Source organism: Corvus hawaiiensis, chromosome 10, assembly GCF_020740725.1.
Source record: "Corvus hawaiiensis isolate bCorHaw1 chromosome 10, bCorHaw1.pri.cur, whole genome shotgun sequence".
NCBI classification, from domain to species: domain Eukaryota; kingdom Metazoa; phylum Chordata; class Aves; order Passeriformes; family Corvidae; genus Corvus; species Corvus hawaiiensis.
Genome location: NC_063222.1, coordinates 23,333,264 through 23,356,784, shown reverse-complemented (window position 1 = coordinate 23,356,784; position 23,521 = coordinate 23,333,264). Strand labels below are relative to the sequence as shown.

Here is a 23,521-nt window from a genome sequence, read left to right as displayed (position 1 = left end):
TATTCTAGTCAGGGCAGTGAATAAATTTTAAATGCGAAGACTCATGATCTGAACTACCTCATTTGAGAGTGTAGGATTAGACAGCTCTATTAATATTTATGCCTCCTAATGGGCTACTTGATTTTCAGAGCAAAGCTCCCCACACCATACACCCTTGGGTTATGGCTGTGGTTACTATGGACGCACAGAAGCAAATATACATACACACAAATATATTCATGGAACTGAAACACAAATCACACTGCTGTAATCTCATCCTGCTTTGATCTCCCTTTGTTTTCAATAGAGAATATGTTACATCAGTTCTGTTTTGTAAGAGGTTCTGATAACCTCAGGGCTTTAAGCTCAGCAATATGAAATATTCTTTGGAAGACTAAGCAGAAATTTTACCTGTTACCTTGTGTTTCTGTTGAGTGTTTGTTCCAATACTCCATTTAACTACCCTAGAACTGTTTACTTGTCATCAAAATCTTGGAAAAGAAGAATTAATATAACTTGTGCAGCTCTTGTGGACTTCCTTAAATGAAGTTCTTTCTGTAAACCCATTTCAGCTCTGAAATCAACCAGAAAAAGGACAAGCTGAGACCTTTAAAATGTGTATTTCCACTGGCAAAAGTTGCCAATTTATTATCAGAATTCCTTTTTTTCTACATATGTAATTTAGGAAATAATACCAAAGTAATGGAAGCGTAGATGGTAAATTGTCAAAAAATTATTGAAATATTCCTTTCTCCATGGCCATATGAGTGAAAAATATGGAATCTAAGGCGTGGGCCTGCATCACTATGGACAGAGTGATGTCAAAATAAGTTATGTTGTCAGTAGGCAAAGAACATGCCTTTGAAGACCATTGCCAGGGCTCTGGGTCCCTTGGGAGTGAGTGCCAAACCCACAGAGCTGCCTTTGTGCAGATTTTGGTATACAGCAGCCCTGTAAAAGGGTTTATATCTTCATTAGGCCACTCTGAAAATTCAGAACTAATTATTTGTCTGTAGTATATTTGGGTCAGTAGCTGCCTGCACACATTTGAAGTTTCACCCTTATCCAGCCTTGCTGGCTCCTGGCTGGAGAGCCCTCACCCTCCTCCCCTCTGGTATCAGCAGCCCCAAATGTAGCCCATAATCCCAAACTCCACTGCTACTCACCAAGACACCACGATTGCTCTATTTTTCTGTTCCTTTTTGAAGCCCTGTTTTTCGTTCCTCAGCTACCACTGCAGCATTTCCTATTATACTGGTAATACATGGAAGGAGATAATGAAGCAAACATTGTCTTGTACAGACCTTTTCATCCTTTCACAATCTAAAGCTGTTAGTGTCAGTTAGCAGCATTTTTCAAAGATGTGCAGTAGGTTTATGTCATATTTGAAATAAAATGCTTAAAACTCTGATGTACTTTCTCCAGCCCTCTTTCTGGGTGAGACACTGCTTGGCAATGGCAGACTTTGCAGACCATATTTTAAGACTCCAGTCATCTTAAATGCCATCAGCACTGGTCACAGTCCCCTGTAAATGTCTGGTTGTTCGGGCTCTGGGCTCTTGCTGACCACACAGTCATCGCGCTCTCAGTGCTTTGTTCATATACCTTGACAGGGCTTATAGCTCTAACAGGTCTTAAATTCTGATCTAATTCCATTCCTTGTCCATTATTTTACTGCTTGCTTTTCATTTTCTACATCCTCCCCCACACAGGCTCTAAAATAGTACTGCTACCCTGATAATGCTAAGTCGGATAAAACTGGTTTGTGCTTCTTCCCCCAGCCTTTGTTGGCTTGGACCGGTTTTACTCAGTAAACATCTGTGAGATGGTTTTCCTTTCAATCTGTTAGTTTCTAATTTATCATTTAAAGCCAGAATGGATAAATCTTATAAAAAACAACTACATAAGTGTATTTGTACATTTTCAGGAGGAACATTTGAGTAACTAATATGGCTTTTGGATAACTATTATTTTCTACTTGTTTATCCCCCCCTATTGTAGTATTATTCCTTTGCTCTCCTCTGCATTAATGCTCTTTATCTCTTTGTTTCCATATAATACACACGGATACAAACATTTTTAGTATTCTTGGGGTATTTTTTTAAGCTTGAAACATGATGCTTATATATGTTAGACTATTCTTAAGGATCATCTCACAATGTTAATAATCTGCTTATAACTTGAATATTGCTCCAGTAGAATTTCTTTTTCTTTTTTTTTTTCTAAATTCTTTTCACTCATAATTCTTTAGCCTTGTTCATTTTTACTTACTTTATGATGTCAAATTTACATGTCTCCTCCACTTTGATATGTATGGTATTAATAATTACACTAGGCATTCAGAAATCAACTGCTTTAATGAGCTTACCATAAATGAGATTTGTTTTCAGAATATCAAACCATTTCCTTCCGTTTTAATATTAATATCTCTTATTTTACTTTCTCATGCTTGTAATAATGAGATTTATCCAAAGAAGGAGCAGCACTGAACAACGCAAGGCTAAGGGAAGTGGGACAAAGCTGACTTTCAGCCATGTTTGCACCTATATTCCAGCACAGTGCAGGGACCAGAGTGATCTCTGGCTGGAACTGGATCTTCCTCAGGGCTGCTCTTGTAGAAATTGCAAGACACATGGAAATGGCATAGTCCAGGTGCTGCAGCTGATTTCCCCTTCCAGAGTTTTGCCAAAGGGTTTTGGAACATTTCAGCAGCAGCAGTAAATCATGTTCCTAATTCCTCTGCTGCGGGAATTCTGTTAATATCCCTTGGTGCTATCAGAGCAGGAATCAATCTGCCCTGGCAGAGTTTTGTACATGCTTTTTATGAGGGTGGATTTTGACTCTCCTGTTCATACTAAGAGAACAGTAAACACACAGCAAGTTTAGTCATAGGAATATATTTGAAGAGAGAGAAAATTCCCTGGCTGAGCTGGTTTTTTCAGCTGATGAGGCTCAGTAGTTCCTTTATTGAAATATCATTGCCCTGTAGACAATGCATCTTCTGCTGGGGGTTGCATTAAAGGGGGTATAACCAGCGGGTTTGACCCAAAAGACACATTTTGAAGGAAACCAGAGCCAGCAGGACAGTTTGTATGTTGTCATAGGCACTATTCACATCTTCCTGCACTCAGTCACTTCCGATTCAATGTCTTGTGAGATGCTGAACTCCCCTAGAATCCGTAGGTTTGGGCTACATTAATGCCAGTGGATTAGGCGCTGCAGAGGCAAAGTATTGAGGTCTCTTGTTATGATTTAATATTTAAGTAGTTTTTTAATTCTTATTTTATAATCTGTTGAAAATCATATATATAGTATACATAGAGAGATAATTTAGTAAGGCAGAAAAAACAGGAGAGAGGCAGCCAATTATTATTTGTGTTTGTTTTCTGAAAAGCTTCCATTTGTAAAGTTTCCCCCTTTTTGTAAAGGCCTTCTTTAATTATTAGCTGAAAATCAGGTATTTATGTAATTACCATAATTATATCTACACATCTAGTGTACTTGCAATTATTTCATTAAAAATTGTAATTATTATACAATTATAGAGGATAATGATGCCCTTGTAACATATTGCAGAAGCCCTAATTAAATGGTGGCATAAATGAATTGGAAGAGATTTTGAAGTTTTGAATATTGTTTTATCAGAAATATCAGAAGTGACTCATCCACATTATGAACTGGCAGTAAAACCCCTGCAAAGTTATTTTGAGAAAATATTTCACAAAGCTCACGGAAAACGATTTGTCTCTATTGTATTTGTCTTTACTTTCTGTTCTCCATATTCTTACACCTAAAAGCTGTCTGCAGATTTGTAATGGAAAGGTGCACTGTGTAGGAAGCAGATTGCACAGCTTGCTGAATGTTTCTAGAAGGCTCAGCCCAGAGCAAGCACAGTTTGTACTTAGACATCCTTTTTCTAAACAGAGGCAGAAACTTATCCAACAGTTGGCTGAAGATGATGAAAAACTTCACTAAAATATAAGGAGGTTTTTATTACGTGCTGAGATTCAGTGATCTGCTTATATATTGGAGCGCCCAAATTTTGCACCTTCAGGTGTTGGGGAAAGAGGGAAAAAAATCCTCTTATAATGCAGATCCTTGGGATGCTCCAGGCACAGGAGATGGACTAAGTGGTGTGGATACACAGGAACCCTGTGGAGCATCTCCATTTCTCTCCGACAGAGTGGGTGGGGAAAAACTGGCAAGGATGACATATGCCAGAATCTACCAAAACCTCAGGATCACAGATTTCTCACCCTTTTTCGTGTCAACCTTCTGTAGCATACAGATGATCTCTGTTCTCTTCCTTCAGCTAATTTTAGAAGTCATTAAAAATGGCAGCAAGAGATAGACAGTTTTTAAGCTTGTTTTTTCATTCTGTGGTTCACATCTGACGCAGTGTGTTGTTCACTGGTGCGTGCACAGCCCTGACCCTGTGGCACGAGTGGCAGTGCTGAGCTGCCCCTTACCTTGTCGCCCGCCTCGGCTCTGCTGAGGACAGCCCCCCACTGATGCTCGGGGCAGGCTGGAGCCGTGCCCAAACCAGCTGGGGGGGCTCCCATTCCCATCTTCCCTCCCACCTTCCAGCTGGGCTCCTCTTCCACTCCTTGCTCCCAATTTTGTCAGGGGAGTGACTCATGCACATTCTCTCCACTTGCTTTAGATGCAGTCAGGCAGGTTAGACAATCTTCTGTTTAATTCGCTTAATTCACCTCAGCTCGTTTTTGCTCAAGCCTGCCTAAGGAGGGTTTGCAGGGTCTGCTCTAATGTAGAATTTTAAACTCCCAGAAAAAGATGGGAGTGAAGCTCTGAGAAACAGGGGACCCTGGATCAGCAAAAATGTCTTGCCATGTCCTAAGCTGAAGAAAGGCCATCCATCCAAGGCCTGGAGAAGAGCTCCCTGTTTGTCCCACTTTGTCAGACTTCCATGTTGAGGCTGCCATGATTTGCTCATATTTTTGGGGTGTTTTCCTGAGGACTTGCTGCCCTTTAACCCAAGTTTTGCACCAGTGTTGCTGTCAACCTACCTACAGTGCCATTGCAGGGATTTTTTAAATTTTCTGCCAACATTACTCTTTGCTTTTAATTTAATTTTCTTTGGTATTTGACTTTTAATGTAATGAAGAAGCAAACAGAACAGAACCAGCTGCATGTGGCTGACCCAGTAAGAGCTCAGTTTCTGAGAATCCTCACTGCCAAAGCAAAAGTCTTAATGAAATGGACCCAGTGGTAAGGGAATATGAAACATGCATTTATCTACGTATATAGCTACATCCAACAGTCGTAATCAGATTTGGAAGCTCAAAGGAAAGCTAGTACAATTTTTCGTACTTGATTGCAAAATTGATATTGACTCACATTTTTTCATACTTATTTTAAAGTCTCAAAAAGAACTTGGGCTTTTTTTAAAAAAATATGAAGTTAGTAGCTGAAGGCCATATCTAAGATACTTATGCGAGACAAACAGAAGATTTTGCGCATTTACCGACTCCAAGGCTGTTTTTATTAATAAGATTTTCTGTGCTCTATACAGTACTTTGGATCCATGAAATACTGCTGTATATGGCTGTTGGAGAGGCAGTTTATTTTGTGAAATTTCTACACTTTTCAGTCATTAGCTGAGACACAGGTTAATGAAAAATGGATTGCTTTTGCTCGAAACAATAACTTCTGAAACAACATATAATTGTTATACTTAAGAGCTGAAGCACCTGTGGTCTCTTTTAGATGGAGTCTCCATAGAAGAGGTCTCACACAAAGGAAGAAAGAAAAGATGCATCGATTGTTTTTTTCTTTAAAGAGCCACAAACCCCTTGATTAACTGCAATTCTTGCCGTGATGCATTTGCAGTTCAAGTACTAAAGGTGTTACCTGGCCAGAAGCACATTATGATACAGGATCATGCCAAATGGGTGCTTGAGTTTTACAGAGACACTGTAATTTGATTGCTGAAGAGGTCCCAGTGGAAGTCCACGCTCCAGCCTGAATTGGGGCCTGTTGGTGCAAACCCCTCCCACCCCATTCCCTCTGCACTTCATTCCGTGCTGCTCACAAGTGACAGAGAGCATCTCCCCTCAGACTGAGACAGTCATGTGCTTGTGACAGGCTGGTTTTGTTTCTCCTCCTGACGTCTTTGAAAGATGGCTGCTGAGATGTGCTCAGGCATGAGAGGGACGTTCACTCGCACAGGTGAGCTGGGAGACAGATGATGAGCTGAGAGCAGCGAGGAAAGGGATCTGACAGCAAAGAAGGCTCCTGACACACACGTTGAAGCAGGTGTACACTGCCAGGCACTGTGCAAACCAAGCATAGAAATAGCACTAAAAGGCTCTTTCCCTTTAGGCAGAATAAGGTGAAGAAGAAGGCAGCACACAATTCCACCCTGCAGTTTTTAGTGGCAGAAACTATTTTTCTCTCCAGAGTTTGCTAACATATATTAGTTGCTTTTTTTCTGCCCAGAGCTTTGACATATTCAACTACAAGCTAGTTTGGCTGAGTATCAGCACAACAAACAAGCAGCAGTCAAACAAGAGAGGAAGAAACAAATAACTCCTCAGAAATGCTCCATATACCTTCCATGCTTGATATTTGCACTGTGCAAGTGGCCTGGCTGTCACCCCTCTCTGTCTGGGACATGTGTTAGAGGACATACCACAAAATAGGCTTAACCTAAGGTAGAGCAAAAGCTAGCACTTAATATTGCTCGATTAAAAATAGATAAACTCAGCAGTAAGTCAGAATTTGGCCTGTTGTTTGAATTATGAATATTCTTCTAACTGCTGTCACTTCCTTAAAGAAATACAGAGGTTTCCTTGAATTTTAAGTGACTTTGGATTGAAATTCTCTGTGAGTGATTATCTGGCTCAGTGAATACTGTTGTTATCATTAGCAGTTTTGGGTGTTAACCTTTTCACTGCTAAAATCTCTGAGTGCTGCGTGACATTGTCCCGGCTCTTGGGAAATAGAAAGGTTAAGAAGCCATTGAAATGTATTCAGGAAATGTCATAATTTTTAGGCTGATGAAGGGCTAGCCTGGAAGAGAACAAAGAACCGATAATAATAATTACATGTAATTTGTGCTTGCGAAGAAGACAGTTTGAAGGAGAGCGGGCCACCGACAGCGGCTCATTTTTGGTTCTGCCCCTATTAGTTATTAGTCACGTTCCTGCTTTCTTCTCTAACCCCAGAAATGGGCTCTTTAAAGAGAGCCTGGTTGCAGGGGGATGATTTGACACCAAGCCAAATATACCTTTCCAGTGATTCTGGACCTCAGTAGCCTTTTCCCTTTCCCTCCCTCCTCCCCTGGCTAAGCAGCATCTGGCCCTCTCCCTCTGCTGAACTCGTGTGACTCTGATTCAAGTATAGATTTAGTTATTAAATCTGGAGATAAAGTATGGATCTGTTCCACTAATCAGATACTACAGTGATTAGAGCCATGGAAGCAGTTGGAGAGATCAATTAGATTAAATTATCAAATCATTATAAGCAAACTCTTAAAGACAAAGCAATAGAAAGTAATTTTGTGTCACTATTTCTTTGGGGAATATTTATATTCCCTTATTGTTTGTTTGCATCTGTTTTCTTTGTGTGTGTTAACATCACAGTGGCACCAAACCTCACGCTCAGAGCTGGGCTGGAGGACAGAATGAACCAATTCTATGATAAAGCTCTCTCTATGATGCTGGTCATAGGTTAAAACACATTATTTCTTTTGCTCTGGGTGGAAAAATACATGCACGTGAAAATCTTACTTTATAAAGCCACTGGGCAGTTTCTTGGGGGAGCTCGTTTCAGATCCCTGGGGTTAGGCAGAAAGCATTCTGCTCTCTCACCAGCCTTTTATCTCCCCCATCCCATTCTGTATTTATTATTTTGACTGTGTAATCTTATTTTGAATGCCTTTATTGCGTAAACCCAGTGTTATGAACCAACGCCGGCTAATTCAGATAAAGGTTTGTGATTCATTCTTTAGTAGCTCGTTTTCTGGGCTCCTCTGAAAATGGTTTTCTAGTGTGTAACAGCCATTTGTGTCACTCCTAAGCCTTGAAGTTGTGTTTTCAACAGTCTGCAGTGTCATCTTCTTAACATGTATATATATAAGCTTTTTTTTATTAATCTATGTTTTAGTAGCTACTCTAGCTAATGCTAATATACTGCTTTCATGAGAGAATTGGCAGAATAGTATACATCAAAGGCAACAATTAGTGTATTTTCATTTGACTTTTTCTGCCTATTAGGTTGTTAAATTTTGCATAGAAAATCATTAGCATGTTTAATTTGGGAAGGAAGCTCTTGGAAGGGGAGTTGTGGATGTAAATCAATGGGTGAGGAGGCTTTTGTAAAACAGCAGCTACAGCTCTGAAATGTCATGAAATATTTTCCCATATTATTAACTGTAAATGCATAGAGATGAAAAAACTGCAGGATTATCACTGGCTTAGGAGTTAACAAAGAAGCTTCTGATGGTTCTGTCTAATATTAAAATCTGGAGCGAGATTGTATCACATCCTTTTCTTGCTGAATACTGCCATAGAATTACAGGTTTGGAATTTCAAAATACCTGCTCTTTTCTCACTGAAGGTGAAGGACATCCGAGTCAGGCTTGACATGATACAGTTCATTATTTGGTTTTTTTCCTTCCCTAAAACCAGTTGAAGAACTGTTGCATCGCAAGTGATGTTGCAGCTGTTACAAATGTTGTTTACAACTTCAGAATTAGCTGAAGTCGAAGAAGTGTCAGAAAAAAACTATGAAGTGCCTTTTCTCCCATCTCTTCTGGGAATTTGGCAATTCAGAAGCTGTTGTCTGGCATTAAATACATTCAAAAAAGGTTTGGATTCTGACCAATTAAAGTCAAAGAAGAAAGGTCAGAAATCAACGCCAAAATAGAATTGAATATTCCCTCAGACAGCAGCTAATCAGGGCTTTTGTGTGGCCTGCTCTGCCAATATCTATTCAGAGGCTGGTCATTATGTCTCTGTTCTAGGAGAGAGATAATTTTGGAGTCTTCACTGCCCTAAAATCAAGCAATTTACTGCCCTTTTTTTCCTATGTTTTTGTGATGTTCTGCCTGATAAACATTCAGCACTAGACAAAGTGGGTTCTGGTTTTGTCCCTGCATTTTCAGCTTCAAATTTCCTTAAGTGCAGTTACTATTCTTTGGTGCCAAACTACTTGACTGCCTTCATAAACCAGGAAATTTAGCAGCAAAACTGACATAAGCATCAGGATTACATTATTGATTATTTGGAAGACACAAAAATCCATACAGTCTTTTGCATTGTGCTCCAGTGGAAAGCACCTGGACCCATGCGCACTCAGTGGGTAAATTAATGACTACAGAAAAGTCAACCATGAAATTCAAATCAAGTATTACAAGATCAGGCCCAATTTGCCATTTTTAAAACATGAACAGACATAAGCTTAGAGACATATGCAGGGAATTTGAATGTTTGGTAGATTCTGAGAAATTTGCCTGAGATACATGAATACCTTTTCACTTTGCTACTTTTTTCTCCATTCTAATTTTCTAGAAATAATTTCACATCTGTCTCATATCATAGCTTCTCCTATAATAACAAATCTCTTTTATCTTTTCTTCTGTACTGTTTGTTTTTCTTTTCTGTTTCTTGCTTTCATAGTCTTACTGTGTCTTATTTGTCTTTATTTCATGTTTCCACCTACTTTTTTTTATTTTAGAAGCATTTACTGCCTCTTTAGGGCTGCAAAATCATGAGCTAATATCTACTATTATATACCCTTTATTTTTTTCCCCTTCCACTGAAGATGGAAAAATCAGGACAGAAGGGTGGACTTCTGCAGTCATATGCACAGAGGGAGAGAGACTGAGTATGGTTGTAGAGCTGAAATTAAAACATCCCATTCTTTTTATTGCAGTTTATTTTTTGGGGCTGAGGTGTTTATGATGCTTCTGGGACACTCTAATGTTTCATGTAGCTGAAGCAATGCTTCTTTCCTTTAATTCCTGCACAACTTAATCTCGATCTTTCCTGAGTGCAAGTATTTGTCAGTCAGTTACCCCCCTATAGGGGTGCGAATCACGTCTAACCTTAGCCCATGAAATATTTGCTGCCTCCCACTTGTCTTGCAGCCTTACAGCTTCCAAATAGGGAAAAAGAAAGGGCTGCTGCAGCTTTCATTAATTATTGAAGTGCTGTTATCAAACATTCCTAGAGTGCTGTAAATTTACAGGCTTTAGTACAAACTTGGAGAAAGCAAGTTCCCTGCTCTGGAGAATTTACAGTGAAGGAAAGACAAGAGAGAGGTGAAGATATAAAGCCAGCGGATGTAGTGAAGTAGTGCAGAACACGGGAGTTTTGATAAGAAGGGATTGCCACAATCCACGGTGTGAGGGAGAGCAGGAGCGCTGGGTGCGTGCACAGAGTGCCCGAAGAGGAGAAGGCAGCAGCAGTAAAAGCCGGTAACAAATAACGCACAGGGATTACAAGGAAAGAAAAAGGATTGACCTGATTTGTGTGTTTACCACTCAGCATCTTAGTGGTGCTCTTTCAGCTCCCCAATGTAATCGTTGGGCTCAACGGGAGGCAGAGGATGTTTCAAATGGAGACCGACGTGGTCGAGCGGATCTCTGCTCCCACCACGGGGACTTCATGTGTGAGCTGTTTAGTGACTCCAAAAGACACATGAACAGTGGGAAATGGCCCCTTCAGAGGGATTAGTGACACATTCTGCCCCCAGCGCAGGGCTGTCTTTGGGCCACTGCAATTATGTCCCTCCCAGAGGCAAAGAGCTGCATCAGCTGCCCACTGAAGCTGGTTTTTAAACTCAGTCAGTATCCTCATGTAGAACCAGCACAATTTTCTCCTTGTTTTTCTAACATGGTTTTATTTTTAGATACATGAAAGGATGAGCACAAAGAGTACCAGTGCGTCTAAACAACACAGGGTAACTGGAGGTGAATAGGCAAGACTCAGCTCACAGAAACCCACAGATCCTGATGATATTTCCCGCTGACTTTGTTATGCTCCTATGTCTTGTGTGGCAGTGCTCATTGTGTGGCAGTGTGCCATTGCCCCAAGTGGTGCAACTGCTGCTATGGACATCCCTTGAAATAATGGAATATTAAAAGGTGTAATCTATGATGAAACTATCAGGCACCACATTAAAAAAACCCATGTTCAACTACAAATTTTTTCCTAGAAAAAAACAATGTGTCTGGGTGCCATACTGCCACACCTTGTTCTGCTCAGTGCAAAGGGCTGACCACATGTTTGGGCACTGCTCCTTGTCTGATCAAAATGCTGTTTATTGCACTGAAATGCTACAGAGTATATTCAGATACTCTATCCATGTGTGTTTAAAGCCCTCACTTAAGCATGTTCCTATGGAGAACAGTTGTGGAACCTGGGGTTTATCCAGGGATAGCTGAAGGCAGATGTTGATTTAAAGCCTTGCCTGGTGGGAACATTGCTATTCACTGTTACAGGAGCAGGATTTGTCCCATAGTTTGCTGAAACTGGAAGGATGACTCCTGGGGACCACAAAAGTGGTTTAAAGTGGTTGTAAAATGTCTGTGAGTCTGGCTATAAAATAGGCATAATTGTAGTCACTGCATGAATTCTGAGCAAGACAAAGACATGTATGGTCATGTACTTTCACCCTGAGCTAAAAAAGATTTTTCTGTTGGCCTTCTCTACTTGCATTTATTTGCCTATTTACTGTAACTTTTTTTCACTAACTTTAAGAGGGAATACTTAAGAAGAGGAAGATATATACATTTAAGCCTGTGGACAAAAATATCAGCCAAAAGCTCTACATGAATGAATGCATAATTGGCAACTTGTACTTGTCTGTTATAACAAAATAGCATTAAAGAACAGAACACTGACTGTAATGTAAGTTGCAGTTACTTCCCTGTCAGGGCAGCAATCCTCTTGAGGCTGTCATCTATTGCAACTTGAGCGATTGCTAATTGCTTTTATGAAAGCACCAGCTTCAATTATATTTTTAGTGTGTCACCTGTACAGGTTTATATTTGCATCTACTTAGAAAGGCGCTCATGCAAAGCTGAAAAAATTAGGAAGCAATCCTACAAACCTGAGGTTCACGTTTGAATTTGTAGCATTAAGTACACTGAAGGCACAGAGCAAACTGTGGTGTGCCAATCACACTTCCCATATGGAAGTGTAGGAAAAATGCAGTGTTTTGCTGGCTGCCCACACCTCCTGTTGGTCTGGGTTTGCACGTGGCTCCACTGAAGTGCTGCTCCACCCTGATGACCCTGGCAACTGACTACTGAAGGTGGAGAGCGTCTTAAAAATACATCCGGGGATCACAGAATCACGGAATGGTCTGGGTGGGAAGGGACCTTTGAGATCACCCAGTCCAGACCTTCCACTATCCCAGGTTGCTCCAAGCCCTGTCCAAGCTGGCCTTGGACACTTCCAGGAATGGGGCAGCCACAGCTTCTCTGGGCAGCTTGTGCCAGGGCCTCACTGTAAAAAAACTTCTTCCTTAAATCTGACTTAAATCTTCACCTTGAACTTTGCAACACTTTGGATTTGGATCCAGACTGACTGGCTTGAGCCAGTGCCTCCTTCAAAGAAGAGATAATTAAAATGGCTTTTATGTCTTTCTCGGAGTCATCATGTCATTTGTTCTGGCAGCAGATGTGACAAAATTATTGCACTTACTTTAAGTTTTCTATGTTATCTTAATGGCCCAGAAATTTTTTAAAGGAGGTTTAGAGTGTGTGGCACACAACGACAACTGCATTAACACCAGTGTTTCTAGGAGCATGGCTTTGCAATATCTGTACTCATTTTATGGTCTGTGGTAGGCAGGCTTGAACTGCTTTATCATTTTGCTCTCTTTTAGTGAATCAGAGTAATTCTTCACAGTAATAAAACAGAGACCTGAATTAGCAAAAATCTGATCCCTAAGTGACCTTATCTTGCTGCCTGTCTGATGTAATCCAGATCCTGATGTGATCCTGCCCTCCTTTCATGTGAATAGTGAAAAAGCACTCCCTCTCATTGACTAAAAACCGAAGTTTACTGGGGGAAAAAAGAAAGAAAGAAAGAAAGAAAGAAAAAAGTCTTTCAGGCATTTTTCACCTTGGAAATACATTCTATTGGTTTCCACAATCAAAATTGCTTGAAATTTTTAAATTGAATATATTACTGATATACTACTGATGTATTACTCTGTATTCTTGGGTATATCTGTGTCTTTGTCAGTGGGAAAATTCTGCTCCAAGTGCAGCACAGCAGCTTAAAATGCTAGTACCACTTCAGGAGGCAGATGTAGGTTTTCTTTCTCTCTCTCTTTTTTTTTCCTAAGCAGGGAGAAAGAAATTGTGTTATATATTTTTAATGAAATGGTATTCAGATTAAATAATTATAAAACAGCCTTGTAGTAACCTCCTGATTACTTTGTGCCTGAGAGTTAGCCTTGTAGTAGCTGAAATCATTGGTGAAATGATGATACAGAAAATACATGTTGTTTATTAAAGAACCATTGGTAGATGAAATTAAGATGAATTTTTAGGCTTTGTAATTCAAAACAATCTAAAAATAAAAAACAAGACTACATTTTTATGGATTTCCAATCCTATTAATATTTATTAAGCTCCAGTTCTTTGGGTTCCTGTGTCTCAGATAGTCTGTCATGAAATAACACAGGCTTGTCTCAGATGAAAATTAACTTGGACCCAACTGAAATCAAAGTGAACTGATTTCTTTATTTTCATTCCTCAGACTGACAGAACTGCATAAAGCAGAAAAGCCAGAAAAACATAATAATTAGACTTGAAAAGCCCTTGCTACTTTATAGATCATGGATCGTTTTGGGAATAAAGATGTGCAAAGTTCTTAGAAAAAAAAGAAAGACAAAAAACCCTCTTTAGTCTTGTATTGCTATTAAAATTTAAAAGCAACGCAACATTGAGGATTACAATCCAGCCTTCCAAAGAGCTGCTGCCATGCTGTGTCAGTCTTCTTGTCCATATCCTCTGTGCTGTTCTGGACTGCTGTATATGGAACTCCAGATTTTCCAGGGAAAACAATCCTCACCTCTGTGTAGCAGCTGTGGAGAAGGCATAATTGGTGGTGTTTTACCAGCAGTGGGGCAAACAGGTCTTTTGTATCAACACAAAGGCATTCTGTATTGACTTACTAGATTTACAGATCACTATACTTGTGTCTTTTAGTGGTTTTATTACTTGGGGTATGGTGGCTGAAGTGCTTAATATAAATATTAAAAATAATTATACATATGATTTGAAAAAGAGAGAAAAAAGGGACCATAATTTTCTCTCTGTGTGTAAAAACTGTTAGAAGGTGTGGAAATCTAATCTTTAGTCTTGCTTATTTTGCACAAAGGAGAATATTTGATTTAGCTAATCACAAACTTTTAGGGGTCAGGAAAAAATACCTCCCTTATCTACCCTGGGGTCCTACCTTTAAGTAAGAAAATAGGGCTTCAGTTGTCTAAAATATTTTGTTGTTCTTAGTATTCTTCCTTTTGGAAATTAAATTTGACTCTCTGCCTCTGAGTTGATAAAGTTTCTCCTTTTCCTGCTGTAGGCCACATTTCTAATGTGAAAAACAAAAGGAGCTTGTGAACTTGGAAACAATTCTGAAAACAAATGCAAACTTTTTTCATATACAAAAAAGAGGGAAAAGGGCATAGCCTCTTTTCTTCTCCTCTGCAGTTCATATTTGAAATGATTCTGCCTCTTCATATTTCTTTTTAGATGGAAAATTTTGGCTATAAATCAGAATTAATGTTGGGGCAGAAACAGTGCAAAAAACCAGTTGTCATTTCAAGTGGAAAATCCAAGAGTACCTTGAGCATGGGGAGCAGCAAACTGGTGTAAAGCTGAAGATTGGAGTGGGAAGAAGCTTCTTTCTTTGAACAATAACCATAAATATTTGTGCTTCCAAAACAATTAAAAATTTGTGATACGCGACAGTCGTGGAACATACTGTGGTGATACTGTAGAGTTATATTTTTATTTAAAACCATTTTATTTTAAACAACACCTAAAATCCAAGGGTGCTTTGTGGGGTAGTTTTCACTCATGGCAGGTCAGGAACATCTCATCCCACTGCACCTCCATGCGCCAGCTGGTCCCACGTGGTGTCCACGGCTCCTGTGATGGCACTCAGCTTCTCCCCAGGTTTATTACAGGTGCTGACAGTAGGGATTCCTGTAGCAGCCTTGCTTTACTCATCGCCTTTTTTTCCTTATTTCTTGATTCCATTTTGAGCGATTAAAACCATCCAAGGTGGCTGGATTTTGTGGGACAGCTCGGTGGAGACCTTGGAGCTGTTTGCCAAGAGAAGGCAGATCTGCACTATTTTTTCTTGTAAAGAAAGTTGTGGCAGCTGTTTTCTGGAGGATCCAGGTTCCCCCTTGCTCCAAAGTAGGCGTGGGGTAGATGGGGGCAGGTTATATGACTGCAGATTGTTTCATAAGGCATTTGCATAAGGAGCTAAATTAGATTAGTTTAACTTAATTCTGGTGTTTCCTAACCTCCCGGTCTTTGACTCAGCAACCTTAATGTTATTTTAATGCAGTTTCTGGAGATTAATACAGACAAAGAGTCCCCGTAGGTCCTATAAATCTGATAAGCACATGGAAAATCTAACAGGAGATACTTCTGAGAGAGAAAAGGAAAATGCTTGTTCAGATGGAAATGGTGGCTTTCAGAAAAACTCCTGTAAACCACTGCAAAAAGAGAGTGAAATCTTCATCCCTTTGAAATCAAAGGGATTTACTTGAGAGTTTATGTGATTAACACAGAAAAGATATCTGCTGTAGTAGGACCAGAAGGGTATTTTTAAAAAGCCTTTAAAGTGACATAGTAAACTATTAAATTCTGTAGATTTCTTAGTAGTAGTTTGGTAGGATCCATCATGTTTCTCACTGCAGAAACTCAGTTTTTAAATATGCTGATTTGCATTATTTATATTCCAAAGGTAAAATCTAGGCTGCTTCTTTCAAAAAAATCCATAATTTTCCTGTGTTAGTTATTGCCTGAATGGTTCTGCATATTCACTTAAATTCTGGGTGGTGTACTGGGGGGAGCTCTGTAATTTCTTTTACAGATTATATTAACATTGGATTAAGAAAGTCACAATAATAATTATCTGCTTGATCTTCCACAATTAAGCATTAGTCTGGTACAAAGCTTTAAGGTATCAGACAGTACAGCAGCCCAAATTCTAATTAGCATTGTAGCTAATGCATATATTGGTGCTCACATGACATAAACATGCCAAGGGCCATAATACCTGTATTATTTCAATGCTTGTGGGATTTTATTGTGATGGTAAGTATGTATCAGGATGACAAGAGTTATGCAGATGTTATTCATAGTAATTAAAGGAAAATACACTAAAAATTGACTTTTTCCTCCTTTATGAGAATAGAAAATTGGAAATTACTTGGTGTTCTCACCTTGCCCTGTATTTGAGATTAGAGAAAAAAACACAGATACTTTCATTTGCCTCTTTCCCAAATTTTTGGCTTCACCTTTGCAAGGTGTTTTCAGCAATCACAAAGCTTAGAAATATAAAAGCTGAAATTTTCATGTAGCTTGGGCTTCATGAGTCTTGAAAAATGACATGAAATATAGCGAGGGCTGTGATTTACAAACAAATATGTCTTGAGCATTAGTGTGACAGTGATAATCTGTCACTGCAAGGGTACAGCCTGCACTTCTCCTCAGCCCATGATGGCCCTTGGGTTTCTTCCAGCTTTTTGGGATGGCACAGAAGGGAAAGTGCATACACTTTTCTCCCAGAGATTTTTAAATGGATCATTACATTTTCAGGAGTCTCTGGCCTGGAGCAGGGACACCCCTGTTAAAGGGAGGTGTGACTGCGTGAGTCCATGTGTGGACAGGTTTATGGCAGGGAATACTTCCCTCTCAACTTAGCCAGAGAAGCAGTTGCTCATATTGCAGGTTCTATTAGTCAGGAATCCGCCTTTGGCTGTAAAATCTCCATCCCTTCCTCCTCTCACTCCCCTTCTTCCCTTCCCCTCAGCAAAAAGCACGGCAGCAGAGCCAGCAGCGCCACTTCAACCACAGAACTGCACGAGAGAGAAAGGAGGTTAAAAGCCCTTAAAACATATGGCAATCTTGGGCTTAATAGGAAGTAGGTGGCAATCTCCACAGGGATGCAGCATGTTTTTTTGAAGCATTTGTTTCCCAAATACCTTTTTATGATTTTTCCAGCACAGGAAGGCAGTAAGAGAGTGTAACTAGAATACAGGCTGCAGCATAATAGGCGCCTTCTGCAAATGTGACAGTGATGAGTTTGACGAAAGAGGAGGTGGCAACCAAAACAAAGACAAAAAGTGCTGGAAGACTATGTAGAAATTAAATGGAGGTGCCATTTAGGGTATTGCTGTAGAGCCTGCTGATACTGTTTACCTCCCTGCTGAGGTAGAAATCTTTCTCCGCTAAAAGCCTTCATAAGAACACTGAGGATATGCCTGTGCAGCAGTGTATTACAGGACACACATCTGAGAGGAAAACTGTTAAAGCCATCTCTTAGTTTTATTGAATTATTGCTGCCCTGAGAAAAAATACACTTTAAGAAAACCCCAGCTGTTAAACTCAGCGCTTTTGGAGTGAGTGTGTTTACTTCAGCGTGGCATTTAAACTCAGTTTATCCCAAAATCAAACAGCGAAAGCTACAGCACTGGATGCAAGAAACAGATGTGGGTTAGTTCTCCTGCACGAGCTGGCTTTGAGGGCACTTTCTTCAGTGCAGAGAAAGCAGCTGTGGCTGACCCTGCGAGTGGTTGGACTGGGGGAGAAGCAGGGGGGCTCTGTGGTGGTTCCCACCCCGCACAGCCACAGTGGGTTTCAGGAAGGATGCAGAGCTCTCCAAGGCTGGCAGAGCACCACGGGGGCACTGGGCTCAGGCCAAATGACAGGTTAGAGATGGCTGAGTAGCTTGTTTACATCTCTTGCCTCCCTTCTCCTCCTCCCTCCCTGTTCCCTTTCTGAAGAGCCTCTTATTGGTGCAGAGGCAGGACCAGAGAGCCTGGAGCATCCAGTGGCAGTTCACAGAGCACTGTGGCAATTAGTTATTCTTTCATTACACGAAAATTAAGGGCTCCCATTTCCCTACACTCTGTCTGTATGCAGCGTCTGTTTCTCAGGATAAAAAAAGGTAGAAAATGGAGTGTGTGCCTGTAAATAAGTAGGTAGAAATTTCCACCATTGTCTGGAAGCCGTCACAATATTGTGACTGCTGTGGCAGGTGAATAATGAGCCACTATGCTGGGCTTCCAGCTAAATGGGGCTTTGTCCTGGCTATGCTGCAAAGGCATCCAGAAGAACGCAGAGCAGTTTTCCAGTATACAATGAATCACTCAGTGAGGCCAAATGACACTCTCCGAACACTCGTCCCAGATATTACAGCTGTTGAAGGAAGCTGCTTATGAAACAAGGGTAGGCTCAGTCACTCTGTGACCTTACAGTTCCTGTGCTGTAGGAAATAGTTAGGGTAACTCTCTGCAGGAATAGAGTTGCATTTAAACTCGTAAAGCTTTGCAAATGGAATTACTGCAGTGTTCGAAAGACGTTATGTTGGAACCCAACGTGGCAGGATGTACTCTGAGAACAGTGTGCTAGCCATTTGTATCAACTGCACAAGCCTTGGGAGAGAGACAGGTATTCAATGCAGAAACCTGGCAAAACCAGGGAAAGATCTATCAGGAAATGGGAGATTTGTCTCACCTCAGCCAGGATATCTATTGCAGTTGTAACACACCTGGTGAAATGGAATTTTCCTTGGGTGCTCAGCTTCTGCCACAGAGGGAGCTGTGGCAGTATTTTGATATATAAGCAAGAATTTGGGGTGTTTTGCAAAGCAAAACAGAAAGTTTAAATGCTACAGACCTAAAATAATCTCCTGGCCGGGCTCTAGGTGTTGTGACTGCTGTACTATGGTAAAATATTGTAATGTAGCTATTATCCCTGCTTTTGCTGCTCCTATGGCCAGTCACTTAAGCTGTATTTTATATTGCCCTGTACAAGCTCTTGAAATGGTCTGTGAGCAGCAAGTCACTCTTAATTAGAGCAATGGGAATATATTATTTACAGGTTATACTTGCCTTCAATTCCTACCCATTTTTTCCCTTGAAAATTTCATGTGTTTCAAAAGTACAGGCATAGACTCTATATTCCAGCTGGATTCCACAGACTATATTCCAGCTAGATTTGGGGAAAAAAAAGGTTTAGTATGATCATTTTCCATTGCTGCACCCATTTCTTTAGTTCCTGAATTATCAGTTTCTTAGTGTTGATGATCTACATTGTTAAACTTCACTTTCATTCTAAGGAATTTCTGTTAAGAGAGATTACGTACAGTGATTCACAATATTTATGTACCTGCATAAATTGTAAAACAGGAGACTGTACATCAAGGTAATTATATTTATCCACAACCTTTTTAATGAAAAAATATTTACCTGTGAAGCAATGAGAATATGTCATTCCTATGCAGATGCTTTGGGAGAAAAAAATCAGAATTAATGGTATAAGCATATGGTCATTTGTCAGGTCTATGCTAATCACATATGAGCAATTTCTGATAATTAGAAATTATTGTCTATGTCAGTAGCTGAGTGAGGTCTTGCACTTTCTTTCTGCCCTTGGGATTTAAACACAGTGCAACCAGCAATCATTTCTCTTGCCTGTGCTTTGCTTGTTGTCTGTCACAGAACAGTTTCATTTCCCTTTTACTCCTCCTACTTACGACACAAATTTTCTACAATGCTGAGGCCAGACTATGATAAATCACACACGCATCCACAAACAAAAACAGAGATCAAGGTGGTATTAGCTGTGAAAAATGTACCTGGGTACCCAAACTGTGGTGTGTTCCTTTCTCTGGTGTGTAAATCTGTGCCATTTACTGGCCTGTTGCTGGGTGAGCTGCACAATATGAAGCTGCTCATGGGTGTTCATTAGGGAAAGGGCAGGGATGCTTGGGGTACCTATTGTCACCCCCTGCAGATTTGGGCTGTGCTGCCTTCCTGGATGCTCTCCAGAGGGACACAGACCTCCCCCACATCCTGTGTGCTCTACCAGTCTCTGCAGATATCCTGGACACCCTGCAGTGTCTAACAAGCTGCGAGATGTTCCTGTTTCAGGTCCTGATCCATCACAGGATCCCTCTTCCTTGAGCTCTGGGACCTGGCACTGAACTTTTCAATCATTCTGCCCTCAGAGCAGTGACACAGAGTAAGCAGCGATGTGAAACTGGGAGAATTTTTCCTTCTGTGTCTCAGTCCCCTCCTGTGCAGCAATCAGGAGCCTTTGGAGGCATTTCAGGTTGACTCAGCTGCTCTTTTAGCTCTGTATTGGAATAGCTTCATTACAGTCAATGGAACTATTCCATTGAGTAGCTTATTCAGTGAGGTGAGAAAGAAGCTCATAATGTGGCCATAATAAAAGGCTCAATTTTGTCTTCTTTAAGTGCACAAAATTCCATTGAATCCAGTGTAAAAGGAAACAGGGATATCAGGCCTAATGCTGTCTCTCTAAATGTAATTCTACCTGACACCTCTGACCTTTATTTTTAGAACAATTCTGCTTTTAAAGGGAAGTGCAAAAATATAGGAGCATTTTTCTATTTATATAGGGAAAAAGTGAAATCACTACTCTTTTCTGGATGCAGGAGCATGACAATGTGCCTGCCAAACTCTATGTGTAGCTTGGCCTTCAAGCCAGACAGCAGAGCCTTAAATGAACAAAAGACACTACAAAAGCCTTGTTTGAAGTGTAGCAGGAGAATGTCATGGACAGGAATTATGTTTAAGGATATCAGACTCTTTTTTTGTGTGTGTCTTTTAAGTCGGATTTAAAAAGATTCAGATGGGAGAGAGTTAAACCTTGGACCAAAATGAATAAGGTCAGCTGTAATTATTTTATGTTACAGAAGGCATGGTGTATACTGTTACATGTATTGGCAATGGCCAAGAATTGGTGCTGGAAAGGCTCCAAGTTTCATTTTGGTGAGCATAAAGCAACAGTTTAGCACTGTTGTTCTCTGATTTTTTTTTTTATTTTTTTTTTTTTTTATCGCATTTAGTTGAACACAAGGATAAGCTTGACGCGCAGAGGCTATTCCGCTACCCAGGGTTGCAATGTGGAAACAAAACACGAGATGGCAGCCGGGAGTATTCCTGGGAGTGACAACCGCAGCCTGCCGGGGAAGCGGGTTGGAATTGGGTTAGAACAAATAAAACAACAATCTCCTCCTCTTGCCAGTGGTGAGCGTGTTTAGACCAAGCCCATCTCTTACTTGACTTGTTTCTTACAGTCCTTCTCCTGGAAGAGTCTTGGATAGTTTTCAAAATGATTGTACTCGGCGTTATAAAAAGCCCTGTATGTCTGATCTCGTAGCTATACAAAAATCAATAAGCTGCTATTAAAAATGCCAAGGTACAAAGTGAAAGCCTGTGGGCACAGGCCCAGTGACTTCCTTGGCACTACGTGGATTAGTGCTTTTGAGAACAGCTTGTGTCAGGATTGGGTTGGGACACTTCCATTCAATTACTCTTGGATTGTCTCTGTCTACCAGGAAATTCCTGTCCAGCTGTGGGGACATGGTTAATACATCAGTCATGTCAGAATCATAATTCTATAATTATATCTTTGTATTTTCACAATCCAATACCTCTTCCTCTTGTAGCTGCTTCATAGCTACTGTATGGGCTAAGCCTGCCATTCCTCTGCTGTGCAGAGGAACAAGATAAACTCTATAAATGAAAAATGTAGCTTAAAAAATGTGATGCGTGTTTTTTTAAAATGATTTTTAGTTAAAATACCTTGTAAAAAGTAAACAAAAACCAGAATTTCCACTCTGTAATTTATAAATGCATTATTTCCACAATCATAATGCAATTTATATATGCCTTGCACTTTGTACAATGACTGTTACATTTGTCTTGCTTAATGTATTGGTATATTTTACCAATATTATATTAGATTTTATTCTTATTGGTGCTGGTTATTTTGGAATAACCAAGCTCATTTCTTTGACAGACAGCAAGAGAGAATGGGAAACTCTTGAAATTTAGGATCTTGCATCACAGCTATGAACTGGAATAGCTGAACATGTTTTGGTATACATTTGAGAAGAAATCAAACTCACAATAATACATACATATGATGCTCCCTTCCTGAAAATTTAAGGGCTGGGATCACAATGGATTGCATTTGAATACATCTCAGACAACATTTCACCTATTGTATTAACCCTACATATACCTGGGCTCGACTCGGGACTCAAATATTGCCCAGTCAGTAAGTGGCCCTCTGAGCTGAGCTTAAATGAGTGCCATCCTCGTTTCCCAGTGCTTTTGATCCACTCTGTGCCTTTTGGAAGGTCGTTTTTAATATCTGTTTCTCCTACCTCATTGCAAGCTCAAATAGTTTGTAAAATCTGCTGGGGAAATATGATGTTTGTGCACTGTTGAGTCTATCTTAGCATGGCATAATAATTACACTCCCAACATTTTAGCTAGCCCTACGTGCTGGATGCTGCCCCACTGTGAGTGATTCTAGTTTTCACTGTTGTTTTATTAAAAATCAGCCTGCAGTTTGTACCAGAGCCAACACATGACCTACTTTACCTTCAAGATAATAAAGAGCTTCTTAGATTCTTCTCAGATTATTATCAGATCCATAGAACATCCTGTCGTTATCCTGATAATGGGAAAGCAATCATTTGACCCAGGAGAACTTCAGGAGGAAAGAATAATATAGGCAGTCTATAGGAGCTCTGAGTCAATCAGATTACAGTCTGTTTTCTATAACTAATTTAGTAGTTGCCAATAATATTGGACTGAGGTTCTCATGTTCCCCATGAACCCGCACAAAAAAACCTCTGACAGCTTCCTCGCTCAGCCTTCTCACTCTACTCCTCCCTGAATTCACCTCCAAGGATTTTTTCAATTACTGTGTCTTTACCTTTTCATTAAAACACCCCCAGCAGTGCCCTTTTTTTATGGTGGTATTTGTGTGACAGAGACATCCATCAAGTACAAAGCAGCTCCAGGCCATATTGCTGTTCTGCATGAAGCATTGTATAGCTCTGGTGGTATCTACTTAAAGTCACCACAAATGTCTTTGCAAATCCTTGATGCATCCATTTGCCTAATAACTGTATTGCTTAAGAGAGCTCAGACAGAAAATAGCTTGCTTTCACAAAAAAGAATGCTGAAGTAATTAGGTTTTGTAAGTCACCTGGATACTGTGAGAGCCATTAGGCTCCTTTGGCACATGAAAGCAGAGCAATGGGAAAGCTACTTCGGAAGATCACATATAAAATGTACTCAGAAGTTAGTTTTGAAAGGTATTGCAAAAAAGCATACTTTTTATACATAGGAGTAATAAGTAGTTTAGCAAATCCTTTGCAAACTTGTCAAAATGTCATAACCAGGTACTGGATTGGAAAATTAGTAACTGCTGAAGTGTGTGAGTGTTTAAAGGTGTCACTGCGTGTGGCGGGCTGGCGGATTTTAGCTT

At 40.2% G+C, this 23,521-nt stretch overlaps 1 protein-coding gene across 11 annotated transcripts in view; it reads left to right on the top strand.

Annotated features, from left to right (window-relative positions):
* Positions 1-23,521, top strand: part of NLGN1 (neuroligin 1) — a 428,576-nt gene that overhangs the window by 133,001 nt on the left and 272,054 nt on the right. The window lies entirely within an intron of this gene.